A 25186-nucleotide genomic window follows, 5' to 3' on the forward strand; every position below is an offset into this window, starting at 1 on the left:
ACACGCTGTGAACAATCGATGTGAATGATCCCCCTGGAGTCCTGTAGGCCGGTGGTGCCTCTGCCAACCCCAGCCCATCTGCTCCAGGGAAAAGGTGTTCAAGCATAAAATAACAGCTTTCTCTCAGTGCCTCTTGCAAAGTAAAGCCCCCTCAAGGGGGCAGCATATGAAAAGAAAGGTCTCCCCTTGAAGCGCTGGAATCTCAGTTCTGCCACCTCAGGCTCTCCATCGCTTCCTACCGTGTGACCTTAAGACACCCCCCTACCCTCTCTGGGCCAGGGCTTTCTCATCTGTACAAATAAGAGGACACCAAATAAAACAAATAAGCAGATCTGGCCCATCTACTCTGTCCATGGCAGTGGGCTGGGGCTGGGTGGAGGGGAAACAGGCATACGACAGATCTCAGCAGACACTACCATGCCCTGTTCTAAGCCCTTTTTTGCCTGTATTAACTCACTGGATCCTTCCAAACTCTATGAGGTGGGTGCGATTTTTATCCACATTTTATAGGTGGGGAAACTGAGGCAATGAAAACTTTCCTAAGGTCATATGGTCAGTAAGAGGCAGAGCAAGGATGAAACACAGGAGGCTGTGGAATCTGCACGGATGAGACCAATACATCCAGCTGCCTGCTGGAGAAGCGTATGACCCTCTCTGCACCTTCCAACAAGACTCAGTTCAGTTGAGGTGGCAGGACAAATATGAAGATTTAAATGCTGATGAAATATTTAAATAACACTTTGAGATAATAGTGGGGAAGACACTGCCAGGCATAACATGATTAATTGCCAAATGAAAGTGTTCAGACAGAATTGCTCTAAAGGTCCAGAAAAAAAAAAGAAAAATGTGAGATCATTCTGAGATTGGAGGAATCCCGGGAGGCTGGAGGTGAACTGGATTTTGCAGGATGAGAAGGATGAGAACAGGCAAAGAGGAAGTGAGAGGGGATTCCAGCAGAAGTCAAAATTCAAGAGGTAGCCACCCCCCTCCCAGTTCTGGAGAAGCGGGGAGCCCCAGATGACTGAAGGTGGCTTAGGAGAAGAGGGTACGAAGCTGCTGGAAAGGTGAGCTGAGGCCAGGCCTCGGATACCAGGCTGAGTCTGAAACTGACTGTAGGTAACAGGGAGCTGTGAAGGAGCTGGAGTGAGGATAGAGAAGGATCTTTACCAGAATGCCTTCAGGTGATACTGCATATACCAGACTCAAGGGGGAACTCAGTGAATCATAGACATTGGCCAAGGAACTCTGGGGTCTTGACAAAGCAAAGCAAGACCCAACTAGGGAGGGGGACACCTGAAGTCTTCTGCTGGGCTTTCTTTCTAGGGCTGTTAAGAACTGAGCACACTGTACAAACAGAGAAGCAAGCAACTACGATCCAAATAGCCCCCCAGGGTCATACCCGGCGAACACAATTTTTTCTAAATGCTATTTTTAATCCTTCTGTTGACCAAAAACATACTGGGAAGAAATGAAGCGTGAACATCAACAAGAGGCTTTCCAAACTCTCCTCTCTCCTATTAGCCACGCGGCGGCCCCACAGACTCACCACATGGCCCACCAGCCAGGCGACCCCTTCTGGTCCAGGACAGGAGGAGCTGCTTAATTATGTGCTGACTATAAATAGAAGGCTTGAGCAATAGGCTGAGATTTGTTCTGTCTCATATACCAAGGTAGGGTCCCACAGTTGGCCAAGTGAGGGTCATGGGGGCTCACTCACTCCGTCAAGGCCACAGAAGCATAAGTTCGGAACAGCCTGGAGTCCGCTGGGGACTGCCCTCTGCTAGAGGAGCCAGCAGTGGAGGGGAGTTGGCCACTCACAGTTCTTAGAGGGGGGTGGGGGGATCAGAAAAGAGATGTCCCAGGAGACTAGAAAGGCCCATTTTCTCTGAGGTGTCTCCCTACCCGTGGGATCAAGATCTGGCTCCAGCCCCCCCAAGGCCGTTCCTCTTTGCTACCCACTGTGCCCATGTCCAACCTGCACTCTGAGTCCCACCCACTCCCAGGCTACAGCAGCCACCCCAAGTGTGAATTCCCTGGACCAGATCCGGGAGGTGAGACAAACGAACATCCGAGGGCAGGAACACCCATCCTTGGTTCCCAGTGCCAGCAAATGGAAGCCTGGCACCCAAGCCCCCCTTCCCCTCGCCACCTGTGCCACCTCCCAATGCCATCTCCATTGTCACTCCTGCCCAACTGGTCCTCCCACCCTCCCAGCTGGGCTTTTTGCGCTCTATGCATTAGCCCTCTCTTGCTCCTAGGTTACCCACCCAGCCCCTGCAACCTCAGGGGGACCCAGGACTAACGTCAGATGAGCCTGGCCTGGCCTTCTGGACCCGCTACTTCACTAGCTGTAAGACCTTGGCCAAGTGACTTAATCACGCAGTGCGTCCATTTACTCATCTGTGCAATGGGCACAACAGTGTGTGGATCTCCCAGGGTTCCTTATGAGGATGAGCAAGAGAACACAAAAAGGGTTTCTCCTGGAACCTGGCACACGGCAGTGTTCCCCAGGAGAGTCACTGGCAGCTCTCATCCACATCTAGCAGGCCCGTGTGTGCACTGACTGAGCACTGTGGGTGGCTGCCCCCCACCACCTTGTCCCCTCCACAACCCAGTGGCATGGCAGGTGGCAACAGGAATCCGCAGTCTGTACTTGGGGCTTCAGCTCCTGTCTGGTGAGAATCTGAACTCATTTCCCTAAGTGTCTGACAACTGCTATTTACCCCATCATTGTCCCTCCTCCTGTTCCAGTCTGAGGAGGCTTCCGGGGGTGGACAGAGCAGTGTGACTCACTCTGCACAGGTGGCCAAGGTGTAGGGAGGATGTTCCTTCCTAGCACATGTTTGGTTTTCAACGAATGTGTTTGCCCAACCAATGCCATGATGACAGCCCAGGGTCAGCCAGGATCCGGAAAAAGACAGGTACACACAGAAAGATAGGCAACCAGCCAAGAGAAAAAGCCCTGGAGGCCACCAGTATCCCACGGAGAGGCCAGACCCCCTCCATATGCATGTTTTCCCACAGGAAAGGTGGTCCCAGTAGGCTCCTGCTGGTCTTGAAGCCCCTTTATCCACAGAGTCTGCCAAAGATACCTACTTCCTTCAGACCAATCACTAAACCCCTGATGGGCATTTTCACAGCCACTTAGGCGTGGTGGTAAGCCTTGGAAAATTCTTCTTAGGGTGGTTCATCTAGGTTGAACTTGATAAGAGCCAGAGAACCAGGTGAAATACCTGCCCATCAGAGAGAATGACAGCCGTCAGGAAGTACAAAGACCTCAGTTCACAAGGAATCAGGTCTGCCTGGCCCTGCACTGTCTCTGAGTTGGAACACGAAGGGACTGGGGTTTGGAATCGGAGACCAGAGTCAAATCTTAGCTGTGCCACTTCCTAGCTGAGTAAACACTGGTAATCTATTTAACCTCTCTGAGCCTCAGTCTCCTCATCTGAGAAATGGGACCAAGAAAACGCCTTCTACAATAGTCTGCTTTGAGAATACAAGGATATAATTTAGAAAGCTGACAAGCACAGAGCTTGCTTAATATGGCTGGAGACTTTCCCGCCTGTGGAATTACTGTGATGACTTGTCCAGGCTGCCTTCTCCTCTGGGGGAAGACTCAACCTGAGAGTCACCCAACGCTTCACCGAAGTTAATTCTCCAAGGATGAGCAGCAGGGAAGACAGCGACCTTTTCCGTCTCTTCTTCAAAAGCTTCAGGCTGCCGGATGAAGTGTGGTGTAGGTGGCCAAGCTGCCAGATCCTTAAATAGTAGCTAATGTCTTTGATTGGAATTACTAATGAACCGGCACCTGTTAGCTGACTCGGAGCCTCCTTAATCTGCCACATGGCAGTTATATTCACTATTGTATCAGCTGGTTCGTGAGATATAAAATGCCATGTGACATGCCTCGGTCATCTCCATGCTACAAGGGAGAAACTGTCCCCAGGGTGGTATCAGTCCATGTTCCCAACTGCTCTGGAGGTGATCCTAGGGGCTTCCCAGACAGTCCCAATAGCACAAGGACTCCCTGACCCAGTGAGTGCTGCTGAGGCTGGGGGAAAAGCTAGGCAGCCTGTCCAAAGGCGAAGGCTGCCCCTAAGCGAAGGGAAAACCACCTTGGAGGGTGGTTTTCCCATAGTGGTCACCATGGTCAGGGCCTTGAAACGCCTCACTAATTAGCACGGGGAATTCTCAGCTCAGGCCATGAGCAAAGAGGTCACCATCACCGTTGTTCCCAGGTCAGGAGCAGCACATGTAAAACTAAAAAGGCCCCACGCCACATTGTGAGATTCGGTTTCTATAGCAACCCAACTGCAGCTGCAGGAGCACCTATGAGATGCCCAAGGCTTGCCTCAAACAGACCCACAATGCAGTATCCAAACGCAAAAACCACCCAGCAGTATTTAGAGACAGAGAACAAGCTTTGTTCAGGTTCAGAAAAACCACAGGGGAAAAAAAAGGAAAAAACATAGCGAGTATCTCAGAGTTCTATCAAGGCAAGCTCCAAGAATATCTTGTGTGCTGAGCTGATGCCGGCCCCATGGGTTAGCTGAGCTGTGTTGGGAGTTTAAAGGGAAAGGACCCATTCAGGATCTTCCACAGAAAGATTCTCTCTCTCTCCCTCTCCCTCCCTTTCTCCTTCCTTTACTCCCTCCCTCTCCCCCTCCACCATGTACAATGCAAGCACATATGGAAAATTAAAAATATATCAAGGTTCCTATGATTGATTTCTAGATCAGAAAAAAAAAATCAGTGAAGGACCAATTTCAATAAGACCCTTTAATGAAAATTTCTGTTTAACATTACCTTCGGACACTTCCATCACTGTACCTGTAGAGTAATTGTTATTTCAGCTATGCAACATTTCCTAAGAGAGCTCAGCATTTAGCGGGAGGGAGGGTAGGGTTGAAACCCAAGCCCCATGCAGGTACAAGCTGGCACATTTAGCAGCCAGCAGTCTGGCTCCCCGATGGCTGATACGGAACAGCTCAGGAAACTCAATCCCATGCGGCTGCACTGGGGACCTGCCTGCTGTCCACACGTCGCTGTAATCATCAGTCAAGGCTGAGGGAAGTTAGCCACAAACAGGCCACCAGGTCACTCTGTCTCTCATCCTTCATCAAACCCCAAAATACCATGATGGCACCCAATCAGGGCCTCTGAGGATGCATGAGAGGAAATCCAACTTTATGGAACAGGGACTCTAAGGTGTGGCCCTCATCGGCCAAGGGTCAGCGTGGGCTGGAGAGCCAGGGGAAGGCAGGAGGCTGGGGGAGGACCAGGGAAAAAGGAGGAGGAGAAGGATGAGCAGGAGGCACCTGGCTGGGCCCTGGGGAAGCTTTTCAAGGGATGACACTTCTGTTCCCACACTCTTTCCTTACAGCCCCTGATGTCTCAACAGCCTGGCCAAGGAGACCTCCCAGATCACAGTGAAGCTGAACCAAGTCACCACCTACCAAGATGCTATCATTCCAGAGCTGACTCAGGAATGAAAACAACCAAGCCATCAGGCCCAGACTTTCTTCATCTGAGGGGCTTCAAGATGCCCAGCAAGTATGATCGCCTGGCTGGTGGCTTCTCCCAGATGCTGGTCAGAGGACAAGGGCTGCTTCACAGCTGGGAGGTGGGCTGCTCTATCAGGACCCCCCCACACCTTCCTCAGAACAGCCATTAACCACAATGGGTGGCCAGGTCAAGGACATGCTCAAGACTCTGGTCTGCTGCCCCAGCGGTCACCTCCACCTTCACTAGTGAGGAGCCCTGAAAATCCAGGCTCTGCACCAGAAAAAGCAGATAATCTCCCCAGGGACCCAAGGTGCTCAGGCTGGAGGACATGGAGCAAAGGCTATCTGGGGGCACTCAGGAAGACACATCCCATAAAGGTGATGGGAACAACAGGCTTCAGAGGATCGCTAGAGAGCAAATGCCTGGGAGGCACACACAAGAGGTACCTACAGGCCGTTTCTCAATGGCCATCAGTCTCTGCCTAGACATCCAAGCCACGGTGACTTTCATTCTGACTCTGGCTCCACGTGTGCTATTTTCTTACCTCCACACCTCTGCCCACACCATTTCACTCCCCTGGAAGCTCTCCTTGTTCCTTCATGACAGCCAGAGGCCAAGGTGTTCTTCAAGGTTCAGGCAGAGCTCCAGTTATACCCTCAGCTGTGCCTGCCTGTGGGATGCCCTGATCCCATCCCCACAAGGAAGGAAGCACTGCCCAGCTCCAGGGAGGGGGGTCAGCTGAGCCCAGCAGGGTCACCTCAGTTGCAGGGAGTAACTTCATCCAAGATCATGGCCTTCCTGGGATCATGAGCATCTGGGGAAGAGAGGCCCAGCCCTTCTGGGCTGATGAAACCAACTCTACTGGGCAACATTCACTCCAAGGACCCTGCTGGGCGGGCTGAGGCTTGGTGGAGTCGGTATCACCCTCTCCTCACCCCTCTGGCCACTCCTGCCTCTGCCCCAACTTTCAAGGGAGTTGATCCCTAATAAACATCCTGTGCCAAGGTCTGTCTCCAGAGAGCCCAGTTCACACCAGTGCCCATGTTCTCATTTCATGCCTGGCCATTAATATTACAACCTTGGTCTCTCTCACAGATGCTCAATAAACATCTGGTAAACAGATAAAGTAATTCACTGTTTCCACCTGCTGAGGGAGCTCTCTCCGAGTCCACCCCTCTTCCAGTAGCTACTGATTACGTAGACAAAATGCTGCTGAGGCTGACCGGCCAGAACGCTGTTACAAGGAAAGGCCTTCCTCTGGCTCCCCCAGAATCACAACCCACCCTCACTCGTTCATCTCACACCTGCAGCCTGAGGACCACATGGGACGCTTTGGATCCTGGGATCCAGAACAGTGGTCAGCTGGGCTCCCAGCCTTGTGAGTGACGGGTCATCCTTCTTTATCCTGGGCTGTCGGCTTTAGTGGCATCTTCTCATCAGCAGTGCTGCCACTGGGTGCAAAACGCCTTGTTCACCACAACGCTTGAGTAAAGATGGTGCAACAGCGTGGTAAATGTTAAAAAAAGTTATAATGAGAGATGCTGTTAAAACAACCCAAGGCTTAGTGTTATTAAAGATGTGTGCAGAGTTTGGTGTCATATAAATAGTAGGGTTTATGGTGTCATGCCTACAGTTTTGAGCAGGCTGACACTTCAAGGGGACACCTGGTGAGTGCCCATTCTAGCTGGGACTTCTCTTGCCTTACTCTTCTTAATGCCTGCTTTCTAAGCAACAGTAATCCAAGGTGTGTCTATCCTAATAATGGGGTGATGATATCCTGCTACTCAAAGGGCCTGGACAACCACCCTAGAACACAAACCAAAGTTCGGTGGAACAGCTGCAGCTCCCCAAGCTGCAGGAAACACCGTCTCCTGCTTGGGGAGCTCACAGCATAGTGATTCCATCAGCTCAGATTTAAAAGCAATCTTGCAGAGAGGGACCAGCGCTCATCAGGATAAGCGGATTGCTTTTTAGCACGATTTCAGACTGAGGCTGTGGATCACACATCACAGAGAGCAGCAATCCGCCATTCAACAAAGACGGTAATTATAATTGTGGCTCCCCCTGGCCAGTGGCTACCTCTCCACACAACCATTTTCTTCTTACACCATCTGACAAGGCAATTGCCGGCACACCCATTTTACAGATGAGGAAACCATGGCCCAGAGAGTACATAACTAATCCACCATCACACATCTAAGCAGTAACAGCATCTGAATTCAAATTTAGGTCCATCCAATTCCCAGTTTGGCTCTATCAGGGCTTACCTCTGAGTAGAGATGGGAAGTTGAGGAGGAAGGGGTGCATTTTATTTTTCATTGCAAGTAAGTACTTCTGTGTTGTTTGAATTCTTTTAAAAAAGAGCAGGTCTTCAGGTATTACTTTTTTAATGTTCAAAACATCAAAAGGAACTTATGGGTCAGAAAAATGGTCCTGTTTCTATAGAAAAAAATGTATCATAATTTGACAGTATCTATCAACAATGATAATATTTCCTTTTGCTATAATATTTCTGTTTCTAGAAAGCTGTCCTGAAAAAATAAGCAGGTGGGAGGCAATATTATATGTAAAGATGTATTTATTTCAAAGTATTACCTTTAATAACACACTGGAAAAAAAACTATATGTTCTAAAGAGAATAGAGATGGGACATCTACATGATGGAGTACAGTGGTACCACTTAAGATATTATTGAAATATCAGTAGCAACAGAAGGAAATGTTCATTATGGATCTCTAAGTTTGTGTGTGTGTGAGTGTGTGTGTATTCAATCACTCAGTCGTGTCTGACTCTTTGCAACCTCATGGACCGCAGTCCCTTGGGCTCCTCTGCCCATGAGATTTCCCATGCAAGAATACTAGAGTGGGTTGCCATTTCCTTCTCTAGGGGATCTTCCTGACCCAGAGATTGAACCCTCATCTCCTGCAGTGGCAGGTGGATTCTTTACCATCTGTGCCACCAGGGAATAAAGTAAAAAATAAGCCTTAACTAGAGCTAATATATGCATTTCCCTCTCCATATCCCTCTCCCCACCCCATGGAGAGATACAGAATAATCTTTGAAGAGCAGATACTTTTGGAGAAATGTTTCAGGGATTCAGATGGATGGATGGGCAGAGAACTCTTCCTTTGCATTTTATATCTTCATGAATCATTTGAATATTTATCGTATATGCTACTTACATTTTAAATAATAAATATATTTTAAAGCTTTACATAAAGTACGATCCAATCATGCTTTCAGAATAACATTACATTTTAATAATAAAATACACCGAATATGATCATTGCACTGCAGAATTATAGTTGACACTGCTTTCGCTTTACGATGCTTTTATTTCCTGAGTTTTATATCATAAACACATAATTTTATTACCATAAAAAGCCTCTTTTATTTCCGCTTTAAGACAGCCTTTTAGTACAAGGATATACTGACTCTAACAGAGCTTAGAAATTTCAGGGTGTCACCAGTCATGTCCTGCCCCAAACCCACACTTTCCTGAGTGCAGAGGAGAAAATGACCCATCTGAGACCCATGACAAGAAGCCAGCTAATGCAGCAGGTCCACACCCTTATTGGCTTAGCCTCAAATCCCAGCTGATGCCACTCCTCATCAGTCCTGGACCCCTGGAATATAAGGGCCACCTGACCCAGAGGAACCCTAGAATCAAACAGTAAAGCATCACTTCTTTTTTTTCACCCTGAGCGATACCCCACCTAACGGACAACATTAGGCAGTTGAAGAAAAGAACCACTGAAGCCTGAGGTAATCTGTCCACCTGTGAGAGATGACATCAGCTCCACGCAAAGAAAGCACTGAAGGGGCCAAAAAGATGGCCTTGACCTAGACCTCGACCCGACCTCAGAGGAGGGTGCAGACCAGATAAGGATGTAGGAGGGCATGTAACTAACTCAGATCCCAGAAATAAAATGACCAGAGCCCTAACATCAGAGACATGGATGGGGAACACCTGGAGTTCAGAGAAGGAAGGTCACTTCCAGCCTGAAGCAGGCAGATGGCTTCTGGAAGACATGGCACATGAACTGAGTTACACTCTGGGTATACTTAATCAGAGGCCAGGTGTTCACCTGCCTAGGCATGGGCAGTCTCCGCAGTGTGTGGACCACATATTCTAGTGACTGCCCCTCCTGTTCACAGGCAAGGCTGCCAGCCATCACCATGTCAGGGCACCTATATATTCATAGACCTGTGTCTTTGCTTTTTTCTTTCTTCCCAGGGAATATACCTAAATTACAAGCCTGCAGTCAGCCAAAGCTTGTGTACTTTCACAAAATGTTTCCGAAATTCACAAGTCTTTTCACAACAGGGAACTAGGCCTAACAAGTACTTTCTGTGGAACACCCCTGACTCTGACAAACACCCCAGTTAATGTCATGTCTCCTTCCCACCAAAACTTTGCTAACAGCAGTGAAAATAAAAGCAGAGACTCTGTATTTGCTTGGTGCTCTCATGAAATTAAAAGACGCTTACTCCTTGGAAGGAAAGTTATGACCAACCTAGACAGCATATTCAAAAGCAGAGACATTACTTTGCCAACAAAGGTCCATCTAGTCAAGGCTATGGTTTTTCCTGTGGTCATATATGGATGTGAGAGTTGGACTGTGAAGAAGGCTGAGCACCGAAGAATTGATGCTTTTGAACTGTGGTGTTGGAGAAGACTCTTGAGAGTCCCCTGGACTGCAAGGAGATCCAACCAGTCCATTCTGAAGGAGATCAGCCCTGGGATTTCTTTGGAAGGAGTGATGCTGAAACTGAAACTCCAGTACTTTGGCCACCTCATGCGAAGAGTTGACTCATTGGAAAAGACTCTGATGCTGGGAGGGATTGGGGGCAGGAGGAGAAGGGAATGACAGAGGATGAGATGGCTGGATGGCATCACTGACTCGATGGACGTGAGTCTCAGTGAACTCCAGGAGTTGGTGATGGACAGGGAGGCCTGGCGTGCTGCAATTCATGGGGTCGCAAAGAGTCGGACACGACTGAGTGACTGAACTGAACTGAACTGGACATGAGATGGCATTCCAAGAGACCAAAGTGCTCTTTTACTAATAACAAAATTCAGCAAGGCTCTTCCCTCCTCTCCCACCCCTACCTTGCCACGAGAAGGAGGAAGTTAGCAGACTCTGATCTTCTCCCCGCCTGTTGCCTCCTCCCACCCGGTTCAGTCTGGGTCTCCCATGCAAAGGGCTAAATCTGGTCACATCTCAGACAGGACCACAAACAGGACCCCAGATCAGGTGTCAGATCACATGCAGGGAGTCACACTCGAAGGACAGAGTGAGGCGGCTGCACACGCGGGCAAAGCGGTGACATTTAACCAGGTTCTTCTCTAGATGGAGACGGAGGTGGGAGCATACTTTCGGAAAAAGTTTATTAGACAATAAAGTAAGTGCGTTAATTTAATTGGAGTGTGAAAGACATTTTGATGGTGATGCGGAGGCGAGGTGATGATTTATTTATAATCGACAAGGTTGTATCCATCCAGCTACTGGAATAATTATATACTTTAGAAGCGCACACTCACTGTGATACAAAAAGCCCCTCCATGCATTGAAGATGGGGGCCATCAAGGGGAAGTCCTGCCAGGGAAGGTGCTGTGACGCCACCATCCTATGACAGTGACATTGCTACAAGAGCTATCGGCCACCGGCCGCCACTAACCCCAACTATATATTAGGGACTGAATGATCTCTCAGTTCCCTTCTAAAAATGAGGCCTTTTCCCGAAGTAAGTGTTTAGTCTCCATCTGCTTCTGGGGATGTTTTCTCATCTCAATGCAGGGATAAAGAAGGATTCTTCATCTTGTATCTGATCTTTTGTTTCTATTTTGCTTATTTGGGTTGAAGGTCCAGCTCCTGGATTCTCCCTAACTAAGATGCTAATGAAGATGTGGGGCAATAATGACATCTCATTGAAGGGCTGGCAGAACCGAGTTCACACCTGAGATTTGGGAAACATCCTTTATCACCTGCAACGTCCTCATCTGGAAAACAGGGATGCTGGCACCTGTCTCACTGGGCTGCCATAAAGACAAAACCTGGCACAAGGGAAATCCTGGTATGTACTAAAAATTCACGGCTGTGACTTCAGGTGAAAGAGGACCTACATGTTGACACTGGCTCCTTAATAACTGGTGGGTCCGGCTTGTTCTGTTTGTTTGGAGACCAGGTTGGCGCCTGTGACCACTGCTTGCATCTCCAAAGGCTCACAAGCACTCAGCTTAACAATCCAATCAAAAATTTATTCCCAGGGATAAGCCACAACATCATTAGAATAGAAATTCCAAAATTCAACTTCTAACACCCACTAGAAATACGAGCTAGAATGAAAAGTTCCAGAACACTAGAGGTATTCCCCACAATCCAAAGACTCCCCAGAGGAAGTAACAGGGGGTGTATTTACCTCAAAAAAATCAGGTGTGCTATATGAAACAAGAGTTTGCAGACACTGGAGCTCAGACAGGGCAGGACAGTGACCCCTGTGAAACAAACAAGGTGAATCCATGACCACCCCAGCCTTCAGCCTGGGGGGTATCTGGGACACAGCTCAGAGCAAAGGGCCCAGGCAGAGCCCAGGGGTCTTGCTGAGTTAAAGAATCAGAGCTGGGATTCTAGGGAAGCCCAGGCACCTAGAGTTCACAGGACAGAGCACCAGAGAGGAGAAAGCTGCCCAGACAACACTCTGAGGATCAGCAGAGAGACCTTCTTGAGTGTTCAGTTAAGTACTGAATACTTAGTACCCAAGATGGGGGACAGAAACACCCTGAAGGAGCACAGAGAACAGCCCCTGGAACTCACGTGGGGCCGGGAATAGGTCATGTCCCACCAGCCAGAGCAGGAAAGTTCAAAAATCAAAATACTGTTATGAGCTGAATTGGGTTCCCTCAAAAATCCCTATGTTGAAATCCTTAACCCTACCCCCTTACCCCATGCATCTGAACACAGCTCTATTTGGTCATTAGGGTAGACCCTAATGGAATATGGCTGATGCCCTTTTTATATTTATTTATTTATGTTTTTATGACTGTGCTGGGTCTTCACTGCTGTGCGGGCTACTCTCTTGCTGCAGTGCACAGGCTTCTCATTGCAGTGGCCTCGCTTGTGGAGAACAGGCTCCAGGGCGTGTGAGCCGCAGGAGCTGCGGTGTGTGGGCTCAGCAGCTGCAGCTCTGGAGTATAGGTTCAGCGGTTGTGGTGCACAGGCTTAGTCGTCCTATGGCATGTGGGATCTTCCTAGACCAGAGATCGAATCCCTGTCTCCTGCATTGGCAGGTGGATTCTTTACCACTGAGCCACCAGGGAAGCCCTGACTGATGTCCTTTTAAGAAGGAATTAGGATACAGATATTAGACAAAGGGGTGACTACATGAGGACACAGCAAGAAGACAACTATGTGTAAGCCAAGGAGAGAAACCTCAGAGGAAACAAGGCTGCCAACACCTGGATCTCAGACTTCTGGTAGCTCCAAAACTGTGAGAAAATAATTTTCTGTTGTTAGGTCACCCAATTGGTGATATTTTATGGCAGCTCTAGCAAATTAATCCAGGTAGTCAGACTGGTATTGCCTCTGTAGTGGGAAACAATTTAGTCCTAGATTAAGGAATCTAAGGGCTTCCCAAGTGGTGCTAATGGTAAAGAACCCGCCTGTCAATGCAGGAGACTAAGAGATTCAGGTTCGATCCCTGGACCAGGAAGATCCCCTGGAGGAGGGCATGGCAACCCACTCTAGTAGTCTTGCCTAGAGAATCCTATGGACAGAGGAGCCTGGAGGTCTACAGTCCACAGGGTCGCAAAGAGTCGGACATGGCTAAAGTGAGTTGGCATGTACTCGAGGCATCTAATAAGGCTTGAAAGCAAGACCCAAATGCAGAAAACTGCTTTCATGTAACTTAACTGTGTCCTAGAACAAAGCTCAGGATTATTTATAGAAGTACTAAAATATCCAGCACCTACCAAGGTAAAATTTACTATGTCTGGCGTCCAATCGAAAATTACCAGACATGCAAATGAGCTTGGAAATACAACCCCTAATAAAAAGAACCATCAATCAAAAGACTACCCCCAGCAATTCTACCATCACATCCACACTGTATTTCAAGACCCTGCCAAGGAGCCCACCTGGCCTCAGAAATGCATTTTAAAATGATTCTCCAATTCCCTGCAAGAGACTGGCTCTATCCTTTTTCATTCCGAAGAGGGTCATTCTAGGTGATAACAGAGAGAAAACACAGAAATGCTCACTTTCTGTTTCGTTTCTTTGCTAACAGTGTCATCTTTCCTGAGGAGTGATACTATCCCATCTTGTTCATCATCTAACTCTGGGCCTATTGTTTTACAAAGGTCTGTGGCTATCTTTAGCTGTTTTTACCAGTTTTAGTTCATTTTGTGTTTCAGCCTTGTCTAACCTCTTTCGATCAGCCCTAACTTGGGTGATTCTTCATCTTGCAACCATTCACTTTCACTTCCTCCCTGTCACTGTTAATGCATAGTAACGCTAGCTCCTTCAAGTCATAAGGTTCTAGAATAATATACCAGCTTTGATCTCTTTCCATGATGCCTCTTTCACTGAAGCAAACAGATAGTGCCTACTATGTGCCTGGCAGCAGTTTCAAGCCCTGTATCCCTCTAGAGCCGTCAATCCTGAGAGACAGGACAGATAGGTATCACTCCCCCCATGCTAAGAGTGAGGAAGCTGAGGCCTCTAAAAGAGACCAAGTAACCTGCTCCAAGTCACAAAGCTAATGAAATGTGGAGCCAACCCAGGACCCCCGGAACCAAGTCTCTTGTGGACATGTCTTGACCACTCACTGTACTCACAGCCCTAAACTGGCCACAGCAATGGGTTGGAATGCCCCTACCAACCCCACCCAGCCCACTCCAGGCCTCCTCAGAATTTCCCATCTGATGTTCCTTTGCAAGCCAGAGGATTAGTAAATTTTACTCCCAGTTCATTCACATGCTGTAGGTTCACAAAAAAAAAAATTAAAGTGACCTTCAGCTAAACCTACACCTGCCCTCACTGCTAAGGGGACAGGGTAACGTGAGGCAGGCCTGAAGCATCCAAGATGAACTCAAGCGGGGCATGGGGCTGCTCTACACAGAGATCAGAGACCCTCCACCCCTCCCCTCCCGAGTTCCCTTCAAGGACACTTCCATCAGGCCTGACTTGCACAGAAGGCCCGCCCCCCATGAAAGGGCAAGCTGGAAAAGTGACCAGCCCGGGGCCAGCACAGAGAGAAATGCAATTCCCTCCCCCGTCACTGCTGTGCTGGGTGGAAACTGGGTCAGAGCTGGCCAGCCCATTCATTTAATCCAAACTCCCCCTCTCCATTCAGCTTTTAGTCTTCAGAGCTTTCAGTCCAAGGAAGCATGATTTCCTCTGCAACATCAACAAAACAAATTAAGCCCATGCTCTTTGATCTCAGAGCTTTTGTGCAGTGGATGGCCTGAACAGAAACAATCCCCCATCCTCCTGGCATCTCAACGATACCAAAAAAAAAAAAAATCAGCCACTGTGTCAGGAGGCAGAATGCCAGCTTCTAGCCACCTGCCAGACACACTGCTGAGAATGGGGCTTGGCTAAGGAAGGGGAGCTTTGCCACCCATTCACCCATTAAAGCAAGAAGATCCTAAGAGAGGCAGAGCCTGTCAGACGAGTCAGCCTCTAAGGCAGGAGCTCTCATTCAGCCCATTTTGTTGCTGCTGTGCTCCCTCAGCCCCACTCTAGGGCCTCTACACTGGCTCTTACGCCCATCAAACATGCTTTCTCTCCAGATTTTGGAAAACTAACTCCCTCTTATTCTTCACATCTCCTAGCAGAGGCCTCCCCCATCAAAAGTAGCTCTCACACTTGACTCTAAATACTCTATCCCGTCACCTTGTCCTGTTATCTTCTTGGCCTTTATCACCATCAGAAATTACCTAGATTGACTATTCTGTTGGTTTTCCAACTCTATCTCTACCCCCATAACAAGATGGATATATCTTCTATCTTGATTAGCAATGTCTCCCCAGCAGTGAGTTAAAATGCCTGGCACGTGGTAGATGCAAGGCACATGCTTATTGAAAGGAGGAAGACTGAAGGAAGAAGAACTGGGTTCTATCTCCAGCATCAGCTCTGCATCCTCCGCACACTGGGTTGTGTACCTACACCAGGATGCAGATCAATGCATGGCTGCTACGGGCTGCAGGAGCATGTCTGTGTGCTTGAGCTCAGGATGGCTCAAGAGACACACGGCTGGTTCTGGAGAAGCAGAGAAGGGACTTTCCCTAGTAGGTTTGCTCAGCTGGGATGATCAAAGGACAACAGCCAGTTAGCAGAATATATATTATACACACAGCTATATATAGATATAGATATACATATACATATAGGGACTAAGAGAATAGGAACCTATTTTTAACCTATTTTCTAATAGGTTCCTAATAGGAACCCGTCTGTGCCCTTGGATTTCCCATTCATGAGAAAAGATGGTTGGATTATTGATTATGCTGAATCTTTTTGTGGTTTCAGACTAACTTGAGAATCTAAAGAAAGACACTGACTTTTTTGAGCAAAATGCACAAGCATATATAGAAAAATAGCGCCTGCATTTCCTAGAGGTGCACAGACTCTCTGAACCTCATCCACGGGTCCAGGATGACAGCATCTCATCCTAAGGCTCTTTCTCAGGCCCCTATGCTAGCCATCTGCCTGCCTGCCTTCGGACCCAGCCTTGAGCCCTCCTCTACACTCCCCTGACTTCCTTCCTCTGGTTAAGTCTTGTCAAAAGGAATATCCACGTAGAAGACCGTATTCCCTGTAAAAACACGAAGGAAAACCAGGGTACTTCTCCCCCTCTTGCCAATCTGCATGGTGCCTCTCCCAACTCTGGGTCTCCATCCCTCCCCCAGAGACCCCTTCCTCTGTGGTCCTGCCCCAGCCGGCAGGCCTTCCACAGTGCCCCCATCCCCGGGTGCTGCTGGATCCTGGGCTCCAGGAAGCCAACCGCCCCCTGGCCCTCCAGCCTGAGGGATGCTAACAGCTTCCTCCTATTGCCATTTCCTGGTTACCTCTCTATTTCCTGCTCGACTCTGGATCTCTTCCAACACCTATACCCAGCTCCCCGTAGAAACTCCATCCACTCCACTCACGGGCAGGAGCCAAGATTTCCTGAATGGTCCCTGACAGATGAGTCTGGCTCCATCATGGGAGGAAGTTCTGGAAGGCTCTGAACTTCAAGAGAAGCCAGTCTGAGCTGAAAGAACAAACCCCTAGGAAGTCCTAGACAGATGGGAAACCCATACTACCAGCAACACCACTCTCCTGCTCAGTACCATTTCAGAAAAAAGCTAAAAACTAAAAGCCTCGCACTCACCACCTCGTTAAACTGTTTACAGCCTTTTTGTGGACAAGGGAAAGAAACTGAGGCTCCGAGCAGCCATCAGTTCATCGTGCCGCTGAACTGATCTAACAGCAGCTGAGGTGAGTTTTCCCAGCGCTTCTGCTCAGGAGCTCATGCTAGCTGCTGAGTGCTCCCTGCCAAACAAGATCTAAGCATGCAAAGACAGGCTCAGGCGCCCCCATCTAGGGAGGCCTGGGGCAGCCTGGGCACCCAGTCCTGTAGCATCAAAGGCACACAGTGTCTGGAATCTGTCATCCATGCTCAGGCATCCTTCCACCCAGGAAGTGCAGCTGGGACCCTGCACCTGGAAACAGCCCAGCACAGGAGAGCACCTTACATTCTCACTGCGTTCACGTCTTTAAGTGAACAGCCCCTTCCATGAGCTTCCTCATCCCTTCCAAGCATTCTACAAGACAGGTAGAGCAGACGTGCAGATGGGATTAGCCTCACTGAGGACTGAGGCAGAGAGAGAGTCAGTGACTTGCCCAAAGATACACAGTTACTTTGAGGCAGAGCCAAGTTTGGAACCCAGAGCAGGGAATGACTTCAACTGCCCTGCCATGCCTTGCACACAGAAACCAACATAAACCTCAACATTCCATGTATGAGGTTGGATTCCACCAGACACTAATCCAAAGTGGGAATTTCAGTGCAAGCTGAATCAGGAAAGTACCAACATTCAACCACTTTTTCAACTAAAACAAGGGGCAATTTCATAGGATTTGGAGAAATACAAATAGCTTCTGACCTACAGTGTTTCAACTTAATGATTTTTTTTAAGTTTACAATGGTGCAAAACCAAAAACATTTGACAGAAACCATACTTAGATTTTGAACCTTGACCTTCTTCTGTGCTAGCCACGTATGGAACAACACTCTCTCGTGATGCTGGGCAGCAGCAGTGAACCACGGCTCCCGTCACCCATCCACTCACAAAGGTAAACAACTGACACCCGTACCACACCCAGAAAAACCACTCTGCTTTTCACTCTCAGTACAATAGTCAACAAACTACATGAGAGTTTCAACATACAGCAGGATTTGTGTTAGGTGATTTGCCCAACAGTAGGCTGATGCAAGTGTGCTGAGCACAATGAAGGTAGGTTAAGCTAAGCTGCGGTGTTTGGGTGGTGAGGTGCATTAAATGCATTTTGGACTCAAAATGCATTTCACACACAATGTATTTCAACTCACAATATGTTTGTTGGGCTATAATCCCTGGTGGCTCAAACTGTAAAGAATCTTCCTGAATGCAGAAGAACTGGGTTCGATCCCTGGATCAGGAAGCCCCTGGAGAAGGGAATGGCAACCTACTCCAGTATTCTTGCCTGGAGAATCCCATGGACAGAGGAGCCTGGCGGGCTACAGTCCATGGGGTCGTAAAGAGTCTGACACAAGTGAGCGTTCACTTTTCATTTCAACCCCATCATAAGTCAAGGAAGGCAGAAAGTCAAGGAAGATCTGTACTTTGTTTGGGTGGCAATTCCAGGGAAGAAGCAGTCAGGGAGTGGGCAAGGTGAGATTCAATGCAGAGTTTGATGACAGTTGGGACACCAAAGGTGGACAAAAGACTTGGTCCTTCTGGGGACCTGAGAGGCACGGCAGAACTGCCCTGCTCAACAAGCCAGGCACCAGTTACATCTTGCTACTTGACATGACAATTAGTTAAAATTAAAAATTCACTTCCACAGTCTTACTAGCCACATTTCAAGAGCTCAATTGCTGCATGTGGCCAGTGGCTGCCATATTGGACAGCACAGCTGTAGAACATTTCCATCATCATAGGAAATTCTGTGGGGGCAGAACATGCCTAAAAGCTGTTCCACATGAGAACTAGAATCTGGGGTATTTATCCTCCCATCAGAGTCTCTGACTGGGGCTGCTTGTGGGGGCTCTGACCCTGGGCACCTCCAGTTTCTCTGGCTCACTGTGGCTCCAGGAAGCGAGGGTAGGAGCCTGGAAGGCCCTGACAGCATCTGCTAGCCTCACTGATTCCTACTGCACAGGACTCTCTGCTCTTGTAGAAGGTCCTCTGGATTCAGGCATTTTAACAGCTCCTTCCTGGTAAGACCGTGGTCCTGGAATCCTCCAGCCTAAAGAGAAGCCTCTCTCCCTGCACAACTGAGAAAGACACATCCCAGGCCTTCTGTGCATGTATGATTTATGGCAGCAAGCAAGACGGACGACAGCACGTGGTGACTGAACAAACACTGACCAATACACCAAATTAGGAAGGCTTTGTGCAGAAGCCCGTGTGAGCAGTGCCCAGCTAATGGCATGCAGCTGTCGTCTACGAGAAGTATCTAAAACTTAGATACAGCTCCCATTAGGCAGGCTAGTCCCTGAATATTCACATTATAGCAATTGCCGAAGCAGAGCTCAGAGACATCGCTGCCCTTGTCCAAAGCCAAGTCAAAGTCTGGCAAGGTCAAGGCAGTGCTCTGAAGCCTGCACTCAAAATTTTCTCAGCCTGTTCTCCTTCCCTGAGAGGCTGCTCTCAGCACTGCACGGTGACCAGAGCCCAGGCCCTCCAGAGCCCAACCACCTGGGTTCACACTCCGACTACTTCCTAACTGTATGGAGTTTGGCATAGTATTTGATATCTCTGAGTTCAGGTTTCCTCATCTGTAAAGTGGGCATAATAATACCTTCTCAAATTATGAACATTAAATGAGTCCATATTTGTAAAGGATATAGAACAGAGTGGTAGACTTTTTCTGGAAAGAACCAAACAGTATTTTAGGCCTTGCCAGCCATATGGTCTCTGTTCCAATTTCTCAACTTTCTCCTGGAGCCCAATGCAGCCATAGGCAATATGTAAATGAATGGGCATGTGTGTTCCAATAAAACTTTATTTATAAAGTCAGGGGGTGGACAAGACCACCTAGCAAGTTCTTTCTTAGCACAATGCCAACCTCTATCTTAAAACAACACCTGCTCTATAATATGTGCTATATTAATGTTTGTTAAATGAATGAATAAAGTATGCGCCCTTCTCCCTTTCAGATTCTTCTTGCATTGTTTCCTCTACCTCCCACTCCACTCATTTTTCAAGAAGCCTTCTAAGGCCCACCCTCTTTTTTTCAGCCTTATTCCCCAGAGCACTGTGCTTGCTCTTCTATCGTGACACCTGTCCCAGTCTGACATTTGCAGAGTGACTTGTTCAGTTGCAGATTTAATGGTTCCATCTAGTCAAAGCTATGGTCTTACAAGTAGCCATGTATGGATGTCAGAGTTGGACTATAAAGAAAGCTGAGTACCAAAGAATTCATGCTTTTGAACTGTGGTGTTGGAGAAGACTCTTGAGAGTCGCTTGGACTGCAAGGAGATACAACCAATCCATCCTAAAGGAAATCAGTCCTGAATATTCATTCGAAGGACTGATGCTGAAGCTGAAACTCCAATACTTTGGACACCTGATGCAAAGAACTGACTCATTTGAAAAGACCCTGTTGCTGGGAATGTTTGAAGTCGGTAGGAGAAGGCAACAACAGAGGATGAGATGGTTGGATGGCACCATCGACTCAATGGACATGAGTTTGAGTAAGCTCTGGGAGCTGGTGATGGACAGGGAAGCCTGGCGTACAGCATCCATGGGGCCGCAAAGAGTTGAACACAACTGAGCAACTGAACTGAACTGATGCACACATTAGCCTAAACACACAGGCTCAAATATTCACAGACATATGCACACACATATAAACACATATACACACAAACACTGAGATGTAACACACATGAGCATACAGGGACACAGATACATGCACACAGTGACACAAACACACATATATATACAAACATGCACACTAACGCATAAAGATACATTATAGTAGCATTTACATGCAAACACAAATATGTACACGCAAAAAGCATAAGCACACACATATACACATTCACACATCTCTCTCCACACACCCAGATCCTCACACAGATCAATACACATTGTACACACATAGATGTACACACACACACACACACACATGTACACACTGCCTGATGCTTTTACCTTTACATATATACACAGCGTGCTTTCCCAGGAAGCTGTCTAAGGCCCCTGAGAACAAGACTGTGCCCTGTTGATGTCCCGCCCTGAGACTTACACCCTTAGCATCCTGCCCAGCACTGTGAACACAGCTGGTGCTCATGTTTAATTGGTGGAAGAATGGGTGAAGTTGTCACATCCAGGGGCCCTGAGTAAAGGGGCAGAGCTTTGTTAAGAAGTCTCGGCTGCTGGCTGTGTCACCCCGGAGCTTTAAAGCAGTTCTCTGCCCCCAACCCACGGAGGCTCCACCAGCCCTGCCAGCTGGGAGGCCAGTCTGCCTGTTGCTGGCTTCCTGGCAAGCGCTGCTCATTAACACCTCCACCCGAGGTGGCGAGACCTCATGAAACTCAAACCAAGTCATTCGGCCACTTGTCTCGGGCTGGAGTCAAAGGTCCCCTGGGGTAGGAAGAGTGTGGCAGAAACCACAGGCTTAAGTGGCCCTGGCCTCTGTCTCCCAGCATGTGGGTTTTCCAGCTGAACTTTAGAAAGAAAATCAGAGCCAGGAGCTCATTCTACCTGATGGGACCCAGGACATGGCCCCCAGCTGGCTTCCTTTCAAATCCCAGTCTTCAAAGCAGTGGCTCAGGGAGAGCCTGGCTCTGCTCAGCCTGGGAAGATGCCCTTTTGTCCTGACCTCTCCCCACTGGGGAAGTGAAGGGTTGAGGAGCCCTCTTCTTTGGCACCATCACCAGGCATGGCCTGAGCTTGCCGACACCCGCTCTGGGCCTCAGTGTTTCCACCACCTCTACCAAATGGGGTGGATAACCTCTCCATCCTAAATGATACGGATGCAGCACCAAAGAACAGGGACTCTGACCTCTGGAGAGTTGAGGAGGAGGGGGCAGCCTGCAGAAACTGGAAGAAGAACACTCCTTGCTGGCACCTCCCCACTGCACAGAAGAGCTGCTCTGCAAGTTAAGTAATTGATGGAGCACACTCTAAAAATACAAACTAGGTTAGCACTCAAGGTGGTGGATTGCTCCAAGAGGGAGTTAATTCAGGCATCAAATCTCCCTGGAACGGGGACTGTGAGCCTAAAACAGCAGGTGTGTGAGCCAGGGGGGCCCCCCAGAAACTGACTGAGCTGTGACGTTCACTGCAGCCCCAAGCAAGAAGAAACGAGAAAATGGGCCGGGAAGCACTGGGGCAGCAGCCCAGGCCCTCCCTGCACAAGCAAAAGAAAACTCAGGAAAGAGTTGAGGGTACAGAAGACAGTAAGGAGGTGCGGGAGGTTTCACACAAGAAGAGGGCTCACTCCCACTTGATTGGGCTGCAAAGACCCCAACCTCCTAGCTTTATGGAACCCCCTGCTATTCCAAGTCATGTCCACAAAACACTGGCATCAGCACTGCCTGAATCCCGTTAGAAATACACAATCTCAGGCCCTACCTCGGACCTTCGGATCTGCATTTTCACAAGATCCCCAGGAGATTCTTGGGTGCATTAAAGTTTGAGAAGCACCAACTTGGGTGTCAAAACCCCTGATTCTGGCTCAGTTGTTGCCATCAGATTTCTGTGTGATTTTTATGGAAACTGCTTGACCTTTCTGGGCACTGGAGTTTCCTCATCTGGACTATGAGGCTTGTTTCTCTCTCATGGGTTCCAGGAGGCTCATGTCAGATCCTCCTCCTGCAAGCCCTTGCAGAAGTGGGAAGACTTTTACAAATAATCATTTCTTTCCTGGGCTTCCCTGATGGCTCAGCAGGTGAAGAATCCATTTGCAATGCAGGAGACATAGAAGATGCTCGTTTAGTACCTGGTTTGGGAAGACCTCCTGGAGGAGGAAATGACAACCCACTTCAGTAGTCTTGCCTGGAGAGACCCTTGGACAGAGAAGCCTGGCAGGCCACAGTCCAAAGGGTCACAAAGGGTTGGACATGACTGAGCACGCACACACATGGATTCCATTCCCACCAGGCCACTCTCTTTTTCAGCTCTTGATGTCTTTGGTGCACAGAGAGGGAGGTCGGGAGACGATCCTTGCAGGACACACTGAGGCCAAGAAGAGGACCTCCTAATTTCATTTTAAACTGTAATGGAAAAGAAGGGGAGCAGGTGAGAAAGACACAGCTCTTGTTAACAGGAAAGCAAAAAGTCTGAGGAATGCTAAGTAAGCTGCTGCTGCTGTTGCTGCTAAGTCGCTTCAGTCGTGTCCGACTCTGTGCGACCCCATGATCTGCAGCCCACCAGGCTCCCCCGTCCCTGGGATTCTCCAGGCAAGAACACTGGAGTGGGTTGCCATTTCCTTCTCCAACGCATAAAAGTGAAAAGTGAAAGTGAAGTCACTCAGTCATGTCCAACTCTTAGCGACCTCATGGACTGCAGCCTTCCAGGCTCCTCCATCCATGGGATTTTCAGGCAAGAGTGCTGGAGTGGGGTGCCATTGCCTTCTCCTAGAGCATTCCATCTAGAAATTCCCAGGCCTGACATAGACCCTTCACACAATTCAGGTATCACTACTGAATACCCATTTGAGAAATGAGGCTTCCTAGGCTCAGACAGGTTAAATGAGTGAGTCAAAGTCACACAGCCAGTGAGAGGCAGGGCCCAGAAAGGAAGCCGGGCTCCCTGCCTTGTAAGGCAAACTCTCTTCCGGGCTTCCGGGTACCATGTCCTTGGCAGCCAACCCAGGCTGGTGTGCAAACAAGAAGGAGAAAGCCATTCTAATATTGGTCTGAGTTGAACAGAATTGAGAAGATAAATCTGCCATGGGAGGAAATTACATCAGAGGGCTTGGATAGAAAGTCTCTAAATTATTGCTTATCTGGTTTCATTAAATGCATTGCTTCCTTCCATTCGCTCCAGGGGCTGAGATGACCAAGCACCTGTCTTCTACACAGGCCTGTGGTTGTGTGTAAACCCATAGGGGAAGGGAACAAAGGGATATGGCACAAATTCTAAACCAAAACCAGATGAGAGACAAGTACACCCACAATGGTACACACACACACCAGCAACCCAGAGGTTAAAGTCTGAGGAGGGCAGCTTGGGTCCTTCTGGCCCTTACCTGGAGACCCACAACAGTCTCTGAGGTTGGAAGTAGCAGAGACCTCAGCAGAAACAAGGCTCTTTGCCCACGGCTTGTTTCCAAGAGCACTAGGGGCAAACTGCTTGGTCTTCCCGAGCTGTGGCAAGGGCTCTTAGGCTGCAGATTCAGCCAAGGGTAAAGCTGGCAGCCACTGGCCCAAGGGCACCGGGCAGTCTACAGCAACAAGCACATTCTAACACAAATGGAAAGAAAGACATTCTGGCCAGGCCCTCCCTTCTGGCTTCAGGATGGCACCCCTGTCCCTGGAGCTGCCTGGCTTTTCCCAGGTCTTAGGAAGCATTGTGGTAGTGTAGAAATATTTATTGGCTAGGGTCGGGGTTGGGAGGGGTGGGGAGTTGGACGAGCCTGAGTTTGAATCCAAACTCTGCTACCTATGAGCTGTACCCAGCTTGGATGAGTCACTTAAATACACTGAGCCTCAGCTTTCTCATCTGTAAAGTGGGGATAATAACAGTGTCAGCCCCAGAGGGCTGTAGGGATATAGATACTGTATATAAAGCATCTTGCCTTACCCAGCAAACAGCAGGTATCGAATGAGTGTCGATACCCTCCTCCAATGTAAAACAAAAGCTTTTCAGGGGTGGGCCCCTCCTGGGCCTATATCATATTAAGAGAGTGGGCCAGCCCCTGCCAGGTTCCCAGTTCTATCCCTCAGCCAATGACAACTACAGGGGCAGTGCCCACAGTGTGGTCTTAATGCACAGTGCCCCTCACCTGGGGCTAGGCAGCCGCACCTATGGAGATGTTCATGGGATGCTGGGAGAAAAAGAACAGACCCAAATCAGCCCTGGTAGGGAAGACCACCCCAGCGAGTACTCTGGCGGGGTCTCAGCTAGCAGGAGGGGAAGTCTAGCAAAGGCACACCCTTGGCAGGAGCAGCAGAAACTGACCACAGCTGCTGAAGATGGAAGCAGAGATGGGCTCAGGACTGATCCGTCATCCCTGGCTCAGAGCTCCCTGCCTCTCTGAAGCTCAGCTGCCCATGCCTCACTCCTCACACTACCAAGAACAGGCTCCTCGCATAGCCCTTTCCCTCCCTCACCTGGTCTCCTCAACTAGACAAGAAGCTCCCCATGGGCGGGGGAAGGATCAGTTTCACTGTGGTCCCCTACAATGGAGCAAGCCAGGTCTGTGTCATCTGACGGATAGCGGTGATGCTTTGGGCAAGTCACCCAGCTATCTGACCT

The 25186-nt window shown here is 48.8% G+C and overlaps 1 protein-coding gene across 16 annotated transcripts in view; it reads right to left on the minus strand.

The window, feature by feature from the left end:
* Nucleotides 1-25186, minus strand: part of KCNMA1 (potassium calcium-activated channel subfamily M alpha 1) — a 774726-nt gene that overhangs the window by 586404 nt on the left and 163136 nt on the right. Inside the window, exon 2 of one of the 16 annotated variants that reach the window (XM_070782105.1) lies at nucleotides 1-25186. This exon is cut by the window's right edge and continues 23338 nt beyond it. The exons of the other annotated variants lie outside the window; for them this stretch is intronic. The gene's annotated coding sequence lies outside the window, so the exon portion shown is untranslated. 16 annotated transcript variants of the gene reach the window in all.

Source organism: Bos indicus, chromosome 28 (genome assembly GCF_029378745.1).
Source record: "Bos indicus isolate NIAB-ARS_2022 breed Sahiwal x Tharparkar chromosome 28, NIAB-ARS_B.indTharparkar_mat_pri_1.0, whole genome shotgun sequence".
In the NCBI taxonomy this organism is placed as follows: Eukaryota; Metazoa; Chordata; class Mammalia; order Artiodactyla; family Bovidae; genus Bos; species Bos indicus.